The following is a 19,955-nucleotide window of genomic DNA, read 5'->3' on the forward strand; positions in this document are numbered from 1 at the left end:
TAATGCTGTGAAGATGGCCCTGCCCGACAGTAGTAATAACCAGTGTGCATACACCAAAGCACCAAAAGCACTGCAGCCACATTCCTATGCAGGATTTATATCACCCCATATTAAGGCTTTGTTAGGATCAGACTTTAATTATGTCATGGAAATTCAAACAGACAGATCTCATCCACCAATCTCTGAGGCCCTGCCTGGGAGACTGGCTGATTGATTTAAGAGCTGGGTAGTGGACTGACACCTGACTGACATTTGATGGGTGGCTCAACCATAACACAGAGAGCATGATTATTACTAACCCATTCATGACTTAAAAAATATTCCTCTTTTCTACTCTCAGTTGTTGGGTTGTGCCTGTATGTTGACTATTTAGCCAGAATGATTTTGGATTATAACCCACTGATGGCAATGCTGAGCTGAGGCATACCACTAACTTGTCACCCCAGCAGAAAATTGTAGCCAGCTGTGCTACCTGTACCACCTTTAAAGTAACCATTAGAGAATATTGTGTTCATAAAATCCCAGAAATAACTTGGCATCTCTGCATGAGGTACATACTGAACGGGAGACCCTAGAGAAATGGATAGTGGGAGTTTGCCTTAAGACATCTTTTGGAGTATGTAAGGTCCTTCATAAAGAATTGGAGGCCCTTGAGCAGCCGCAGCTGGCAACCCCCAATAATGGTGAGGCAGGCAAATGGATGGGGGTGTGGGTGCATTCACATGCGGTCAGTCAATCAATGAGCATTTGTATTGCACAGCACTGTCACTCTAAGGGTATCTGGGCGCTATTGTAGTGGGGACAGGGTTCTGCCTGCACACATTGCTATGTTAGCATAAACGTATCTGAAGTTTAAACACAATTTTGCCACTTTGCAGCTTTTGCACACAACACTACATGTAACTGTTGTTGCAAGATAAAGTGCTTGATTTTATTTGCATGAGAACGGTCTGTTTTTCACATCTCTAGACTTACACCGCGACCTTAGTTTCCACACTGCGTGCAGAAGTCTTCAAGGTCTTAATAACAATGTATGCTGTGATTCAGGTTCATCGGCCCACACGCTAGACACAACACGCACACAGCTGCAACCAACAGAAATTCTAGTGCCTTTAATATTGCACTGCATGCATGATTTGGGCACTTGGAGAAAACCCTTTCCAGTGACAGAGAGCTTTGCTGATCCTGAGATGCGATTCACCTCTGCTTATCTTGGAGGTATGGGGTTCCCCATTCAAGCCTAAGAGACCTTCTTTTATTATAAAACCTAGTTCCTAGCAGGGGAGGGTGGTTCACAAGGAGCTATATGACCTTTTTCCACTCTCATTTTAACATGATTTCGCCATTTGCGTTTTATGGAATTGTAACAATGCCGATCGTTTTATTTCTAATCATATGCCTGCTTATGTTAGCCAAAATACTGCATCTTAGAGCACGTCGTTAAAATAAACATTTTAAACTTTCCCCTGTCTCTGATTACTCACGTTGTGGACTGGTATGAGAGTAAAAATGAAATAGTGTTCTTGATTCCCACCATTCCTGAGAGTACCCTAAGTCGCATGTTCTGGTTTGTCTAATCATTGGTTGCTTCGCTATAGGATGGAGAGCTAATGAGACACTGATGCTAGTCGGATAGGGGTTTTGTATACTGAGGTGAGATTTTTGGTACACCACAATTCACTGAGATCCTGTGCATAGTTCTGAGCATAAGGAGAATCACCGCAACACTATGGATGCGACAACTCCTTTGAGGGGCCATGACAGAAACGAGCGGAAAGGGGGAAAATAAGGGTCAGAAACGAACAGAAAGAGGAAAAATGAAGGTCACAAACAAGCAGAAAGAGAAACAATGAAGGTTAGAAATGAGCAGAAAGAGGACAAATAAAGGCAACAAACAAACAGAAAGAGGCAAAATAAAGGTCAAAAACGAGCAGAAAGAGGCATAAATAAAGGTCAGAAATAAGCAGCACAAGGAAATTTAAAGGTCAGAAATGAGGAAAATGAGGCAAAATAAAGGTTAGAAATGTGCAGAAAGTCAAAATAATGGGCTGTACGAGCAGAGATGGTACTTACCCACTCTCCTGGCTCACCTCCTCTGGTCCGCTGCTTCAGTCCTTCGGTGCTGGAAACTTGAAGCAGTTAAATTGTCCGCACCAATTCAGATGTTGCTCTCATTCTGCTGATAATGTTCAGCAGCATGAGAGCAGAAGCAGGATTGGCTGGAGCGGGCAACCTCGATGCTCCTACAGGCACAGTGTACTTATACCTGCTGTCCATTCAGCTGTCTGAGACTGCTGGGTGGAGAAGTTTACACGGTTCATGTCAGGCTGGCCGTCGCAAGACAGACGGCCAAAGTGACATGCTCAGTGTGAACTGTTGGAGTGAGCACTCCCCTGCTGCCTGTCAGCAGCAGTGACCTGGCCCCACACATCTTCTCAGGCTGTGGAAAGGGAAAAATAAAATGGTAATAAATTCAATTTATTACCATTTTATTATTCACCTTTGTGGCTCTGGCAGCAGGGGGATGAAACTCCTCTGCCCTAAAGGAGATGCTGCCACTGCACTTGAGAACGACTTCTACATACTCAAGAAACAGATGATGGAAGACCTATTGATGGTGATCAAACTTGCTAAAGTGAGGAAACTTCGTACATCAACTTTGGAAAGATTGAGTTGATTTGACTACCATGAATACACTACCAGGTATCACTATGACATCTGACATGATCCTTACACTGACCACTGCCCTAAGGAAGAAGATTGGATCCCTGGTGCCTTTCCAAACCAATATCAGTGGATGTTCTGGCACCCCTCTACCACTCTATGCACCTGAACAATGCTGTCAGGTGGACAGAGCCTGTGCAACTACCTACGGGACACATCGATGGGAAATTTGACACATAAGTAGGTTGGTATGTTTGACATCCAAGTTCCGCTAACTGAATTTAACCGTTACCATGCTCTGAGGCACGGTGCTCCGGTGCTCATGACTAGCTCACCTCGTCATGAGCCGTGGAACGTTCGCATGCGGGGATAATTCCCCTGCTGTGCTGAGCGTTCCACGGGAGCCGGTGCACCTCGTCATGAGCACTGGAGCGCCATGCCTAATGACGAGCTGAGCTCGTCATGAGCATGCGGGCGCGGTGCGCGCCCCCCTCCCCTCCAGGAAACAGCGGGGGAATTACCCCCGCAGCGAAGGGGTTAATGATGCGTTTATACAACTGTGTAGTTAAATTACCGGAAGAATTTTACTCCACATTTTATCGACTTGTTAATGCCGCACTTACATGCTGTAAAACCATGGTGAAAGAAGAGTGTGTTCTTCCTTCTTTGACTCCGAAAGCCTTCATTGTGGTCTTGTACAAACCTCACCATGATCGACAGATATAACTTCTTGCCCACCATTATCAATGCTGAACCTAGATTATAAAATCTTAAGAAAGGTTCTGGCTTCCAGAACATTGAAGGTCTTTCCTGACACTGCCCATCTTGAACACTGCAGGTTTGTGCCGTGCAGGAGTATCTCTCCCAACATCCAGTGCTTGTTCAATGTTACAGACCATGTCCTAATAGATGCACTGAGCTCACGAGTGACAACCATTGATGTCTACAGTACAACTGTATGTGAATGATGCCCTACTATATGTTAGCATTGTTGATACTGGCCTACAAAGTATGTTGCACCAGATTCACTTGTTCGGAACAATGTCTCACCTTAAAGTGAACAATGATATGTGCTATTTTACCCACTCCTTACTGTAATATTACAGAATCATTGTGTCTATCTGACCGGTCCATTGAGGTGGTAAATGCACATTTTATGCTATTTAGGAATAGTTATTCATCATACTGGTAATGATAGTGTTGCTGGTAATGTCACTAGATAGGTATCATCGTCCAAGAGCTCAGTTTCCTTTTGTCAATACCTTCTCTTGTTAGCAATAGGTAGAGTAAACCTCACAAAAATGGTGATCCTTGCCAGACCTATGTATTACTTTACCAACATTCTGGTGAACTTCAGATGCTCATTTCTCAAAGAACTGAACACACTGCTGGGGTTTTTATTTGGAGAGGGTAGGTACTGGGCAGTTCTATGTAAACTGTTCATCCCAGTGGTAGAAGGAGGTCTTAGTACTCTGGACACTGAATCCTACTTCTTAGTAGTGCAGCTCCAATGAATGACTAGATGACTAGTTGGTTGTAATTAGGCGGTTCCATTGAGATGAGATATATTGCAGATGCTAAAACCTGATATGGTTTGTTGAGGTGCAACCAGGGAGTTCTCAGCCCCCTCCCCTCTGGGATGCGAGGTGTAAAGGGATGGATGTGAGGATCTAGTGCTGGAGAAGATGCCGCAGGGTCTCTGAGGTACACCACTCTCATTGCTTCCAAGATTTCATAAGATTGCTAAAGCAGAGGAAAGGTGCGCTGGACTAGAGAAGGGCTGACATGGGTGCCAACTAGGGCAGGACGGCATATAGTGCAATGGTGTACTGAGTGAAGTCTCAGGCTTAACATGGAATATGGAGTAGCAGTAAAGAAGTGTATTGCCCAAGTCTCTTTAGACAGGGCTGTGAACATACAGAGCTCAATACACATGTTGCACTGCATCAACTTCTTACAATTAGGGAATCTAAAAAACTGGCATGCTAGTTGTAAAGGGCAATTAGAAAGATGGTGCATTTGACCTTAACAAATTGAAAACAGAATATGAAACTAATTTTGCCATATAATTAACTAATCAAGAATTGGCTACTGAGTTGTCATTCAGAGCCAACGTATTCAGGATTGGCCATTTCACACTCTTAAAGTTAAATTTCATACACTGCACTTACCTCGCATCCAAACGTTTGCATGGAATGCAAACGAGGGGTCCACGCGCCTGCCTTAGATGTGGATGTGATGAAGCTAATCCAGACACATGGTGTGGTAATCCCTGAATATCAGTTCTTACTGGGATAAGATAACAAAGCAGCCAATTGTCTCAACTGCTAGACATTGCCTCTGCAGCCTAGAGATAAGCCTTCTGCGTCTGATGCCTCCATAAAGCAGAGAAATCCAATTCTAAATGTATTGATTTGGCACAACTATTGGCCAGAGGACTACTTGGCACTCCCCTGATGTACCATGGATAGCTGCATAAGAGGTAAAACTCTTAATCTGGGCAACACCAGAATAAGAGATACACATAGCTCTGAACAGAGTGGAAGGTACACATAGGGTGACATTATCTTGGGATGCACTTGATAAGCATCATTTCAAAATCAGATTGGAGCCCTCTTGATTGATTATTGTTCTCTTTGAGGTTGAAACATACTATACTGTAGCAAGTTCTGATGTTGGTACTTTTTCCTACTGTTCGTCAAGTACATATACATCACTTTAACCATGTATTAAAATGGAAGTACATCTTACAATATTTACAACTTGCAAATTTTACACTTGAATACACATATATACGCTATTGCCATTTAAACTAGTTGTTTCCGAGGATGTATTGAAGTGTGTTTTCTATACTAATATTAAGTAATCCTCAATTAAGGCCTGGAAGCCATCTTGACCAAGATGGATGCCACCCTTGTTCTCCCCTGTGCACATTACACTGCTCAATATTTCTGCAGCACAGTCAGGCAAATCTGTTCTTGTTTATTTCCATTGGTATTGTTTATGCTGTTTGTTAGACCTGTGAGCCTTAGGGTGGCCTTACCCCAAACTTTAGCCTCACTTCCTATTTTTGCTGATCCTGTTTTTGCTGCCTTAGGACTCTGCGCACTTTACTTCACTGCTAACCAGTGCTAAAGTGACTGTGCTCTCTTCTTAAAACACGGTAGAAATGGCATATATCCAATTAGCATATTTAATTTACTTGAGAGGCATTAGTAAAGTGGCACTACTTGTGCCCAGGGCCTGTAAATTAAATGGTACTAGTGTGCCTGCAGCACTGATTGGGCCACACACTTGAGTAGCACATGTTTCAGGCCTGCCATTACAGAGCTTGTGAGTGAAGTTTTAAACTGCCATCTTGAGCTTGTTGTGTAGGAATCTAGGACCCTAGTGTAATTTTCCCGATTCATGCCCATATATAGGTATAAATTACCCGATCCTTATATAGGCATAGAAATCATTACCATATTTACACTGAGCCTATGCAGCCCAAATACGGCATGGCTACTTCCACTAAGTTCCGAGAATCAACAACGATTTCTTAGAAAAAAAAACCTTCAGCAGCGACGGACTTCCCCTCACCTGAATACTAATTTATCTAGGAAATCATGGAGTTTTAAAAAAACTGAGTCTTTGAGTGACGGTATTATGTCCAATCATACGTCAAACTCTGCACCTTCATGGTATAAATATGCCTACATTTGCCCAGACAAACACACGGTGGTTTGGAGCAGTTCGACTAGCTACTTGCCCGACACCCTGCAGCAGCAAGTGCCGAAGGAAGCCGACCCTCCAGCTGACGCACTGAGAGACGCTGTCTTTTCTCCTGCCGAGAAATCCAGCTCCAGTGTTTCCAGGCTACCCTTATGGCTTAGAAACCATATCATGTTTTTACAGTACTACTTTATAATACTTATTGTATTATATACCTTGTACTTGATAACCAGTATTACAATTGAAGCAGTACATTTCTTATGCTCGAGAAAGAAGACTGTTAAATAAATACTTTTTATTGAAAACGCCCGTCTCTCTATTTTCTCAGCACATCTGGTGAAACGAAGCATGCACGATTGACTGAGTAAAATAGCTATCTATTGTTTCGCGACTCTAGAGATTGAATTCTTATTCTTGGGAAACAAAGTTGTAATGTTTATGCGGTTGTCAGAAACTAATTTCTTCTTGTGAATTCGAGAAGGTTTCTAGTGACATCTGAGCTAGCTGGCACTCACAATTAAGTTTAATATACTCGGTAGAGACCTAGTCGACCTCAGTCCTACGTCTAAACTACAGGATATATTATTCCAATGCGCAGAGCCTATTGGGAATATAGGAACTACACTACATGGCGCCCAACATTTGGTAAGGCAATAATTTAACGCTAGATACTAGAGTAACTCAGTCGTGCTTTTCACACAGACCCCTTTTTCCCATAAAATACTCCAATAGACATCTGGAGTGGGTGAAAGGATAATATCCGCCAAAACTGAGTAGGACGAAAATCCTATGTATTAGATTTTGGTTTATTCAACGTTGAAGGATACAGTGTTCCAAAATATTGTGCACCTAATGTTTGTTTCCTTGAAACTTGTTCTGCAAACTCTTCAGTCAGTAAAATAATGATTAGTGACAAGGAATTAACTACAGCTGCAGCTCAAGCAGTTTTAGATGATAGAAATCTCCTACAGAATGACCCGGATGTTATAATCATCCCGGTAAATGTAAGAAAAACTATAACTTACAAACTCATAAACAATGGAGTATCATCGAGAGGTGGTAAAGTAATCTTTGTTATAGAGGCACATGAATATCGGCAGACAGAAGTGTTCTATTCATGGATTCACTTTCCTCCAGCGGATGGAGGGACACACGAGTTCCACTACTACAAAGTAGAGGAACCTCCAACGAAATATGTTCCTTACGCAGGGGTTATTTTAGGAGTGTAATCCCCTTATCCTGAGTCCTGACTAGAGGAGAGGGTCCCTATTTGTCACAAGTATCTACCTGTGCCAACTAGAGACCCCCAAATCTAACAGCTGATTTCTGCTTTTTTTAACCCAAATAGTAGGACTCAATATAAAGGAAAGAAAAGCATTAAAGAAGGATTGAATCCTCCTGTGTTCCCTTTTCCTGAAAGTGGGGGAAAAATCTGGGAATCAAGGCATTATCGTTCCCTTCAAACAGATTTATTACAGCTACTCCTAACTTAGCACACAAGAGCAAAATTATCTATGAGGCAAGGCAAAGAAGGTAAATATATCCTGCCATGGTCTGCTGGAATTTCTCTACACATTTAAGGTGAATAGTTGACAAACTCTAAAGGTGAGAGTCTGCCCAAACACAAATATATAACATTGAGACAAACATAACGTGCAGGGAAAATAATTATAGGAACATCATGTCACTCATAAGCAAGAGAGTGACATCTAAAAGGTTTGTGTAGACTTTTCTGAGGCTAGGTTTGCATGTAAGATATGCTGGTTTGTGGGAAAGTTAGCTGCTTCTGCATAAGTGAATTAATATACTCTTAAGTACTTCTTTAGCACATAACCTTTATTTTATAACAACTTAATATTAAGTGTTTATTAACACCCAAATTAATCAATTGTATCTACCGTTTAATAACGAAAGATTGAATTAAAATTCTCAATGTTTCAAATTTATGTCACGCAGGTTACCTGAGATGTTTTTAAAGACTGTATTACACGTTTAACTATTTTACCAGGATCAGATAGAGTGACATGGAAATAACAGTAGGTAATGCAGACGGCGGTCTTTAAAAGTCATACCTAAAAAACAAAGGATTGTCGGGTTGTGGCTCTCTTTTTCTGTCCTTTATCACTCACTCAGCATAGTAATCCAGAAATCGCTATCCACAGACTCTCAAGTGTGCCCGGACCATTCGTAAATAGCTCTTCCAGTCCAAGTGTTAATTTTATAATGATATAAACAGGACTACAAGTTCCACAATGTAAAGTAAAAACATGGACTAGAAGTGCTGCTCATGTATGTAACTGGGAAACGTGACTTGTCTGTGTCCAGAAGCCAGTAACTGAAACAAAAGCCTGAGTGACGGGTTTGGAGGTGGTACATGGCTGATGTGTGGGGGAGAGGAGGAGGAGGGTAAGGATTAGGATAGCCTGTAAGACCAAATTCTTCAAAAGGACTAACAGGCTAGAATTAAGATGTGCATTATGAGCAGATCAAGCAGGAACAGGCAGACTGGGAGGTTAGGATTAGAAGAAAAGGACTAGGAGACCAGCAAGGTGACCACAAATAGAAGAATCAGGACCAGGACGATCAAGAGAATCAGGCCCTGGAGGAACAAAACCAGCAAGGCCTAGGGGCCAGAACAAGGATAATGAATATAAGGTGCACCAAGGCCAGGCGCTCCCTCGCCACCTGTATTATTTTGCTAACATGCCCCTGTATTTCAACACGTTTTGTCGCTCGTTTGAGGGTGTGATGCGGGAATTCATCTGGAAAAAATCTCGATGCCATGTGCCACTAGCAAAGTTATATCAGGTGATAGATCACGGCAGTCTTGCAGTGCCCAACTTCGATCAATACAATCTAGGGGTACTGCTGCAGTGGGTGGCACGTTGGCTTGCTGCATTGCAATTGCCAGACATAGCCATGCTACTACCAACCTGCAGCCAATCTGATCTATTGCAGCGTTTTCACCCCTGGGCTCGGCCCCCACTGCCACAACCTATGTTAGTACAGGCTTGCCCATTGTTGTTATAAGTGGTGCCTTCATGTCACATGCTGCATTACTGCCTACGTCCCAGCGCTAGTGTTACTTGGTGCACCGTGAGGTGACAGATACACTGCCAGAGCGGAACTCGCAGAATTGGATCTAGATGGCATTCAGTCAGTGGGCGACCTTTACTGAGATGGTACACTCTTACCCTATGGCACCCTGGTGGAGGAAGATGGATTCGCTCTGGGGGACAGTTTTTATGGCATGCTTTACTTATAGGGGCGCTGAGTCACAGCTTGGGAGACATAACCAGCTAATTGCCCGCACACTTAACCATACAGTACCTACACGTTTTACGGCAAGGCAAACATTTAGTCCACTGGCTAGCAAGTTCTCTACACAGCCAGACAGCGCTATCCCTTGAGCCATTGCGTGGCAAAGTGAGACAGGCTGGGGCCATCCCTATACTGATATGGAATGAGAGGCTGTACTGGAGGGCCCAATCACTGTCCCCCGGAACACCAGATTCCATTTGATCTAATCGTATATCACACATAGGGCCTATCTTACCCCTGAGAAAATCAATCGCTATTTTGGGTGTCTTGACGCCACCTTTCTCCACTGTCAGTTGACAAATTCCGATTTACTGCACATGCTATGGGCCTGCCCCTAACTCACACACTATTGGCAAGCTGTCACGGGTCATTTGCTACATTGCACGGAAAGGGCTCTCGCATTCAGATGGGAGGTGTGCATCTTAGGGAGGTATAGCAACTGTAAGAAATACAAAGTTACATCTCGATTCATTGACCTAGGGCTAATCCTGGCCAAATGCCTCATTACCCCTCCACATGCTACATCCATTTATAAACTAGGCACAGGCATAGAGAGTATGGCACCACATAGAGAGGACATTCTGGGTCTCAGGAAACACCGTATTGCCCCACATTGGGATGCTTTAATGGCGGACTTACACACTGAAATACCCTCTACCCCATTGGCTCATGCTTCCCATGCTGAGGGGAGTGGCGTAGCAGGGAATGGGAACCGTGATGCGCCTCTTGACAGCGGGGTCCTAACTTTCACACACGTACTGAACCATTCAAAGATTGTTAACACATTGGTAGTAGCCACCGTTATGGGAGCCTGTCCTCACCTACATGTGCATGGATGATGGGCGCAGCATTAGAGAGATGTGACTGACTTCTTGGAAAAGGATGTTTTCTTTGGTAGCCATATAGAAAGTGTATGTTGTATAATGTTGATTTGCAGAAAAAATTATTTAGCTCTGGAATCAAAATATGCTGAAGCCTGGAGCATTTGTCAGTGTACACCAATGGCAATTATCGCATACATACAAGCACAGTACTATTCTGCCTCATGCTAAAGTGGGTAGCTCAATGTATATGTCCTGCAATGTGATCAATAATGTATACAGTCATCGCTAAAGCTGTATGTATCATATGTGCTCAATACTATCGGAAAATAGAACAGATTTAAACAAAAAAAACTAAGGTGCACCAAGGGCAGGACCATGGGGACCACCACTGTAAATAGCATCATTGGGACTAAAAGAACTAAGAGGCCAGAGAGGAGCAGGATCAGAGTTATGAAAACCATAAACAGACCCAGGGCCTGGAGGAAGACCACAATCAGGAGGATTAAGACCAGGAGAACTTCACCCACGCGGACGAGAAGGACCAAGTCTTGCAGGATTAAAAAGACGAGAACCAGGATAACAGAGACCAAAATCTGAAAGATCAAAAGATCCATGTGGATATGGACCAGGCCAGTAAGACCAAGACCAGAAATAGGGGAACAAGGAGATCAATCAGAACAGGACTATGTGACACTGGACTAGAGGACATGGGGAAAGAGGACTAAGAGGGCTTGGATTGGGAGACCAGGAATGAGGAACAGGACATGGATGCGGAACAACCAACATACATCTGGAGCACAACACAATTCTAACTAGTAAGGTCACAACTTTAAGTAGTCAAAATGTCTGTTCACAACGATATTTTATTAGACAAACAATAATACAAAATTGACGGTGCAGGTACAATCTTGTACTATTCAATGTATTTCACATGGAAAAAGTAAACATGACTATGTACAGTGCAATCCAAACGTGGCCTTCACGCAATACAAAATAATACAAATATAGCCACATAGTGCGATAAAGTCCAAGCATAGTCAATATGTGTTTCATCTTTAACCAAGAGTTCCTCAGGGCTACTGGTGTATATTCCTGAAAACTACAAACATGTACAATGAAAATAGACAAGGGCCCCCTGCTATTCGGTGTGAGTTCCTCTAGGCAGTGATCAAACGTAATTGCAAAGAGCTAACGCAACTCAAAATATAAACAAGATTAACAATGATTCATAATAGAACCTGAAGGAACATAACAATAACCAGTACAAAATATATTTTATTAATACAATAAATATTAAATATACATAAATCCACATGCACACTAAAGTCCTATCAACATTCACACAAGCATTCTATAAAAATGGACATACACAATAACAGTAACCAAAGAGACATAGATTTTCTCATTCATGATACATATAATTGATCCTAACGTAGCTGATCAGTCTACACTGTCTAATCATCAATAAATAAAGGGCTGAGTTAAATACTGCAACAGTGGATGGATCAAATGTTTCAGCAAACAGTCAGTGGCTAAGAACCAAATGGTGTCAGCACAACAGTGCATTCATCAGGAAAAGCCACACAATACCATTTGTTGATGCCTCAAATAACGACTAGGACGGTAAATGGTCGGGGGTCGAAAGGTAAAAAGAGTCAAATGGTGTCCTACAGCTATGTGGAATGGCTCCTGGGTAGTTCACAGCTCACATAGAAAAAGAAGAGAAATATCGGATGTACAAAATAAAATTCATTAACTTGGTGCTCGGTGAGCTTGATATTGACAGGTCGGTCTGACGTATAAAATGAACAACAAATATTTTGCTAATGATGGCCCCTAAGGTTCTTCCGGGTTCCCCCATATATCCATGGGCCTCAAGGGTTTCTGCAATTCTTCTGCATAAAGTTCCAAATGGAACCTACAGTAGGCCATATCCACTATAGTTTTTAGACCAGCCCGCGTGAGTATTTGGAGTGCATTTTCTTCCTGAGAGACCAAAATTGCAGGAGGGCACTGCAACAGTAATGCCAGGGCATATACCAGGTGCTTCCCTGCCCAACTCCCAGTGTCTGCCAAGCTGTTGCTGTGAAGTGCTGGGTGTTAATTTCTGTGGGTGGTATCCCCTCCCTTTTGTGTAGTAGGAAAGCTGGAAGTGTGATGGGGAAGACATCATCATGCTCCACCGTGATGTGTGGTATGTAATCATGAGGTGCAGACCAATAATGAGTGAAATGGGCCTGCACGCCGAGGTAGTACAGGTGAAAGTCAGGTGCATTAACCCACCACTGGCGTATGGCAATGTGAGTGTACCCCAACTGATTTGTGGTTGATTTTCTGCCCATAACATTGTTAGCAATAGTGCACTGAGTTTCTGAAAAAAATGCAAAAGTAAGACAGTTGGTATGTTTACAAATAGGTATGAAAGTTTGGGCAGTATCACCATCTTTATGACTGCTATTCTATCCGCCAAGGACAATGGCAGCTTCGACGATCTAGATTCCTGATCCTCCTGTTTTGAAATGGCTCTGTCATAGTTAGATCTAACCACCAGTTCAGGATCCCTAAAAATCCACACTCCCATTGTTGAACACCAGCGGGAATTCAAGTGAGCTCAGTTAAGTGTTAGGTGTATGCGGGGACATAACTGGTTCCGACCAGTTAATGCATAGGCCCGAGTAGTGTTTGAATCTAATGTTTTCTGGGATCACTGTGGAAAGGTGCATCAGGGACTCTCTATCATATAGTACTATGTCGTCTGCATAGAGGGAAATACTTAGAGCCTACAGCCGGAACTGCAATGCACACGCAGCATGCCTTTGCCGGATGACACATGTTAGAGCTTCCAGTGTTATAGGAAATAACAATGGTGACAGGGGGCAATCTTATTGTGTACCTTTACATATGATGTATGTCCATTAACGCGCACCCGGGCAACTGGGTTTATGTACAGGAGACAAATCCAGTGAAGGAACAACCCTGGAATGCCCAAATGGGCTATTATTGCGAACACATACTCTCATGCAATAGAACCAAAGGCCTTGGCAGCGTCGACCAGGACTGCTGCTGCCTGAAAGGAGGGGTCCAACTTGTGCAATAGGACGAATATGGTGTGCGAGTTGTAGGCAGTGGATTGGGATGGTTTAAAGCCGGATTAGTCCAGCAAGACCAGCTTGGAAATCAGAGGTTGGAGCTGCATTGTCAATATTTTAGCTATCATTTTCATATCAATGTTTATTAAAGACAATGAATGGTCTGTAGGACTTACAATGCTCAGGTGCTTAAACCGGCTTCAATAGTCACTATAAGGGCCTCACGTGTGAAGGGGGGTAAAATCTGCTTCTGATAAGCATATTTGTACATGGCATGTAGATGTGGTGCTAGGAGCTCAGCAAACTCATTACAGAATTCTCAAGTCAGGCCATCTAGCCCTGGAGCTTTACCGTTTGGGAGGGTACGTATTGCTATCATAATATCTTCAACTGTGATAGGTTGCACAAGATATTCGCACTGTCCCTGGGTCTCCCGTGCCAATGCCACATCTTCTAGGTAAGCATTGATGTCATCTATTGTGGTGAAGGTGAATACACTGTAAAGGCCAGTGTAGAAGTGCTTAAAAACACTGAGAATAGAAGGTATATCATAGTATTTACGAGCCTCTGTGTTTAATATCATTACTATATGCTCCACGCCCTTGGTGTCCCCAACTTTTCAGCTAGACTACAACAATGGTCCCCCTCCCCATGTGCACGTTAGGATAAAAGTGAAGAAGATCGGTGTTTCAGTAAACGGATTCATGTATCTCTATGACCTGCATGAATTAATAAAGTACAGAATATTGAATAGTGTCTATGTATTGCATAGGAGGGCCATTTTGTAGAATTTGTGATTGAAAATAAAGAGACATATATGAATTAAGCAACATACTCTCTGGGCCATATAGTTGCATGGAGAAATATATTTATGAATGACATTGAATGTGCTAGGTTGCTGTGATCTTTTCTTCACTAAATTAGCCTTTTCCCTGCCCTAGAAACTGCATTAAAGCAGAGGGGTCCCCTTTTCTTGAAAGGCATAGAAAAGCAGGAAAATTAGCATAAGGAGGCTCAGAAGGAGGATTACCTAAAAGAATGACCAGGATGACAAAGGAACCTGTATAGTAACATTTAAGAGGAGGTTAACCAGGGCTAGTGGCTCCAGGGCCAGGAGGACCAGAGTCCATGAGACCAAAGCCATGGGACATGCAGCAAGAGTAGCATCATTAGACAGATTCTGACCGAGAGCTAGAGGATTAGCACTTGGACCTAGGGGACCGTATACAAGCACAGGGCATAGAGAAGGGCCATTACTTGGTGGTATAAAGCCTTTACAACGAAACTTTTACAACAAACTACCATTACAACGCAACTTTTACAATGTAAACCATTACAACGCATAGCGCTGGGGGGCGCTCTAGGATAGGGAATAGGTTTAATGTACTATCCAACACCTTCCCTACTATCCACGGGGACTGGAGTTGGAATAGTAAATTAAACTATTCGCTATCCAGCGTCCAAAAGCATTATGCGTTGTAATGGTATGCGTTGTAAAACTTGCGATGTAAAGGAAGGCGTTGTAAAAGTATGCGTTGTAACGTCATACATCCTTACTTGGTGGTCTGAGACTAGGATCAGGACCACAGGGATGAGGAGTACTAGTAGCTAGAGATGAGGACCAGAAGGGCAAGCAGGGCAAAGACTAGGAGAATCACGCGGATCTGGACCAGGAGAACTGCAATCAAAATGATGAAAAAAACAAAGACCAAAAGGTCTAGGATCAGAAGGATAAGGAAGAGTAGAAAAGAGCCAGAAGGAACAAGACTTGAAGGACAAAAGGGAACAGGACAAGGGACCTTGGCAGAATGCCGGGAAGAAAGCCAAGAGAAGGACTAGGCGGATGGGAAGAACCAGAAAGAAGGAACCAAGAGAATGTGACTATCTAAGTAAACCAGAACAACTGTAGTATTATATTTTTCTTAGTTGTTAAATAAAACTCCTGCTAACGTTTGTTGACTGTGCCTGAGGACATTGCTTCTTATGACTACTCCTCTCCTGAATCTGACCTCTTTCTTCCATTCTGATTTATGCAATCTCAGAGCTATATTTCCAGCACTTCACTGATATATGCCACATTGGTAGCTGCCACTAATCACCAGACCTGACAATTCCTTGCAAAGTCAAATGACCTGAGACTCAACATGAATGTAGGCAGGTTGTTCCAAATTGATGAATGGGGGTCATTCCTCTTGAGATGTGTGCTCCTGTATGCACCAATATCCCCATTTGTTTTCCCATAAATGAACTGAAGCATTCGTTGTCAAAGTCAACGGAGGAGGCAAAAGAAGTGGGATCTTCTGTTACAGGCTGTGAGAGTCCAACCATGAGTGGAGAGAGTATTAGATGGAAGCTGAAATTGAAATTAACCTCTGGAACAATTGGGAGTCCAGCCGGCTGCAAGACATATTATGCCGGATGAAGTCTCACACAAAGCATCACAAAGATGGCTGTATCCTATTCTGCATAATAATAGAGAGAGTTTGGGTATGCCACATTAAAACACTAAACTTCCATTAGGATTCCTCTATTCTAAAACCTTATCTCACCTGAATCATCTCAGAGCCATTTCTTGGCTGGCGCAACCTTTTGTTCAGAAGTAATTGTATGCACCTGTGCCACATCTCTTCCTAGTCTCAAAGAAGGAAGTTTGCCCTTAATCTTATAACGATAAACTAGAGTTCGTTTTTTGTGGAATATAGCAACGCAGTGTGGAATTGTATGCTCTATGCCAGAACTTCAGCCACCTGGGTGTTTCAGTAGCAGATTCATCAGGTGGTGGCAAGTCTGCAGGAGTGGGTATACTATGTCTAACTACTTAACAAAATGGAACTTTGTTTGCCATTGTGACACAATGAGATATGTGAGTTTGCCATGGGATATATGGGGCAGAGGATGTATGCACAAGGTTAATACCATTATACAGTTGTTTTCTGGAATAAAATTGTTTGGTCTGACTTTAGAAGGTATGCATGGTGCAGAATCCGAAGCAGCCATTTCTGTTACACAATTCTTTGCCTCGAGTGTCTGAATATTCTTCTGCATTGTTAGATGCATGATCTACTGTGCTCGTTTCTGAGTGGTCTGCCATCTGTGGGACAGGCTTGTGTGGTAGTCTGCTCTGATAGCAGTGCCTAATTTGAACTGGTGGTTGCCGGTGGGTGCCACCAGCACTCATTTTTGGGGACAGGCACTTATTTTTCCTCATCGCGCATTTCCAGAGAACAAAGAGAGAAAAGGAAACAAATAGGAAATAAGAAGGCAGAAAAAGATGGAAAAATAGCCACCAAGGGAAAAAGCAGGAACATGGAAGTGTGAGATAAATAGGCATGGAGTGTGTACTAGTGGATTAAAGAGGGCTCAGGTGGACTCATGACTACGCAGCCTTTGTATTCATCTCATTGACATTTAATAGCGCAAACCTGGGGCTTCTGAAAAGCGCTTTGGGCACCAGCGCTCATTATTTTAAAAATTAAACACTGTCTGGCAGGTATGCATACATTCTATCAGACCCCCAGTTCACCTGGAGTACTATTTCCAGAGCTAATGACTTGGTCTACCTCATGTCATTATTTCAAAGGCCTATGATGTTCTTTTGTGTTACTGGAGGGTAAAATGCTTTTTTAGAAAAAAACTCTTTGTTGCAGGGTAGAAAACTCTGAGTCTGGACTTTTAGTTGAATGGCACTCAAGATAGTTATAGAACAACTACTAAGTCAGATTATTTTAGTTGATGGGTTGTTGTTTGTGTGTGTAGTGTTATATTCAGGTTATTAAATAGTTCACATTTATTAGTGCTATTTAGGTTAAAGAAGTGCAAGTTGATTTACTATCAACATAAGGGCTAAAACGACAACTTGACATTAAAAGGTTAGTCACATATAGAGCTTGCATACTAAGAAGAGGCAGTATTTATGGCCATAAACAGAAAATAAAAACCATAGTCACCAAATGCTTCTGCTCTTTAAGGTACAGGTAGTAATGTCTACAGTAGTCTAGTTTGTATAGCTATCGATTATCTCTTTGCAGCAATAAGCAAAATATTTTATCACAATGGTGTGATTTCTGATAATGTCTCTAGTGATAAACTTGAGAGCAACAATCATGGTCTGAATGTTATAGGTCCTCAATATATTCTTCAAGTATATCTCACCTAAATAAATTCAATAGGGGACAAATAAACAGGAAGTGTAATAGCGACTTGTCATCGATGGTGCATAGTCCGTATTGATTAGTTAGATGTAGCTTAGAGAACCATGGGGTGAACCTCAAAATAGAAACCTTACGTAAGCAGAATCTCATAAAAGCCTCCTGCATCTGAAGGCTACAGGTTCCACAATGTGTCTTGGGGGCACTGTGTGTTCTGAGACGACAAATAGTTGGTTGACAGATGTGAATGTAAAAGTCCCTGTAGTTTCAATATATTAACTGTAGCATGGCCATCTTTTGTGAGGTGTATCCTCAGATTTTTGCCCCAACTGTTTTTTCCTGATTGTAGAACTCTGTGCACTTTACCCCTACCAACCAGTAGTAAAGTGCATGTGCTCTCCTTTTGAACATGGTTGAATTGACATAATCCTTATTGGCATAATAAATTTACCTATAAGTAACTGGTATATGGAATAACATGTTCCTAACTTAGGGCCTGTAAATTAAATGCCATTAGTAGACTGCAGAACCTTTGTGTTACAGCAGCAATGTAAACATGGCTTCACACCTACCACCTGTCCTCACTAAAGCAGTTTTTAAACTACAATTCAACCTGCCATAATAATCCCTTTTTACAGTTCCTTTCAAATATTAATATACCACTTCAAAGTAGGTCAATTAGGCAGGGTTGATGGTATTTGAAAGTAGAAAGCTAAAGTTAAGCATGTCCTTACAGTGGCTAGCACATAAAGGATAAGTTGCTTACCTTCGGTAACGCTGTATCTGGTAGAGACATGGTCTAGCTACAGATTCCTTGCTTTGTGAATTCTCCCCAAGCGCCGGACTGAATCAGGAGAAAACGTTCCGAGCAATACCACTGCATGCTGGCAGAGGGTGCCTTGCAATTCCGTACCATAGTAGTCTTCAGACATGACATAAACGGAGTCCATATAGGCCACGACAGACCCGTTGAGGTCAGTTTCTTCTGAGAACACTTCTGCACCAAAACGCCGAGCCACTACAGAAACTGGCCATAAAAACAGTGTGCCAAAGAAGACAAAATATCTTCAAAAGAAATTGGAAGGTATTTCATTTGGTTTTCATTATTATCTTAAGGCTCGTTGACTGAACCACACACAGCACCCCGTCGGAGCAGCAGCTACTGCGCTTCACCCTCCAGCACCTTGAGACCCTTAGGGATGAGTAGTTGCATTTTACAAGACACCTGATTGATTTGTTTAAGAGGTGCCTTGCCTTCTCATTGGTGCAATGAAAAGTGTTTTTCGTTAACGACAAAATATCAAATAGTAAGTACAAGGCTATAGTCTGGGCAAACCAGACCTAGCACAGTGAGAAAATGGAGTCGAAAAAACGCTAAATAACTGAGGGTAAAATCAGTCGCGATGTGACCCCACACACAACATGAACACTGCTCCCTGATTTCCCAGTGTGTGTCAAGGGTGTCAAAGTCCCACGGTAACACCTATTAAGAAACATGTCTCACCCTGTCCCTCTCTCTGCTCTTGCGCCCCCTGCAGGCTCTAAATTACACACTTAGACAAAAGGACCAAAGCAGCAGACCTGGTCATGCACAACAATTCATTTGTTTCCCATTTAATGGTGGTGCAAACACTTCTAACATCCGCTGCCGTAGGATGCGTAATTTACAAGAATATTGAAACAGAAAAAGAAGGTGCACTCTAAGAAAAATCAGTATCCGAAGTTACTTTTTTGTATAAATTCTTCTTTATTTTGGATTTCTTTCAAACATCAAAGGCACAGCCAACGCGTTTCGTTCCACTCTTTGCCTTTTGGAACTTCGTCAGGGCAATAGACAATAAACTTGGGACTTCAAAGCAGTAAAATTCGGACTGCCACATAGTTCCACATATTACGTTGTGTAGGCCGGAAGTGCGTTCTCATGAAACGCACTTCCGGCCTACACAACGTAATATGTGGAACTATGTGGCAGTCCGAATTTTACTGCTTTGAAGTCCCAAGTTTATTGTCTATTGCCCTGACGAAGTTCCAAAAGGCAAAGAGTGGAACGAAACGCATTGGCTGTGCCTTTGATGTTTGAAAGAAATCCAAAATAAAGAAGAATTTATACAAAAAAGTAACTTCGGATACTGATTTTTCTTAGAGTGCACCTTCTTTTTCTGTTTCAATAATCTAAATTACACACTTTCCACCTG

General features: G+C 42.4%; 1 protein-coding gene across 5 annotated transcripts in view; it reads right to left on the minus strand.

Moving 5' to 3' along the window:
* The window catches only part of CADPS2 (calcium dependent secretion activator 2), a 2,489,915-nt gene that overhangs the window by 1,307,316 nt on the left and 1,162,644 nt on the right, over positions 1 to 19,955 (minus strand). The gene's annotated exons all lie outside the window — the stretch shown is intronic.

Source organism: Lissotriton helveticus, chromosome 1_1 (assembly GCF_964261635.1).
Source record: "Lissotriton helveticus chromosome 1_1, aLisHel1.1, whole genome shotgun sequence".
Taxonomy (NCBI): Eukaryota; Metazoa; Chordata; class Amphibia; order Caudata; family Salamandridae; genus Lissotriton; species Lissotriton helveticus.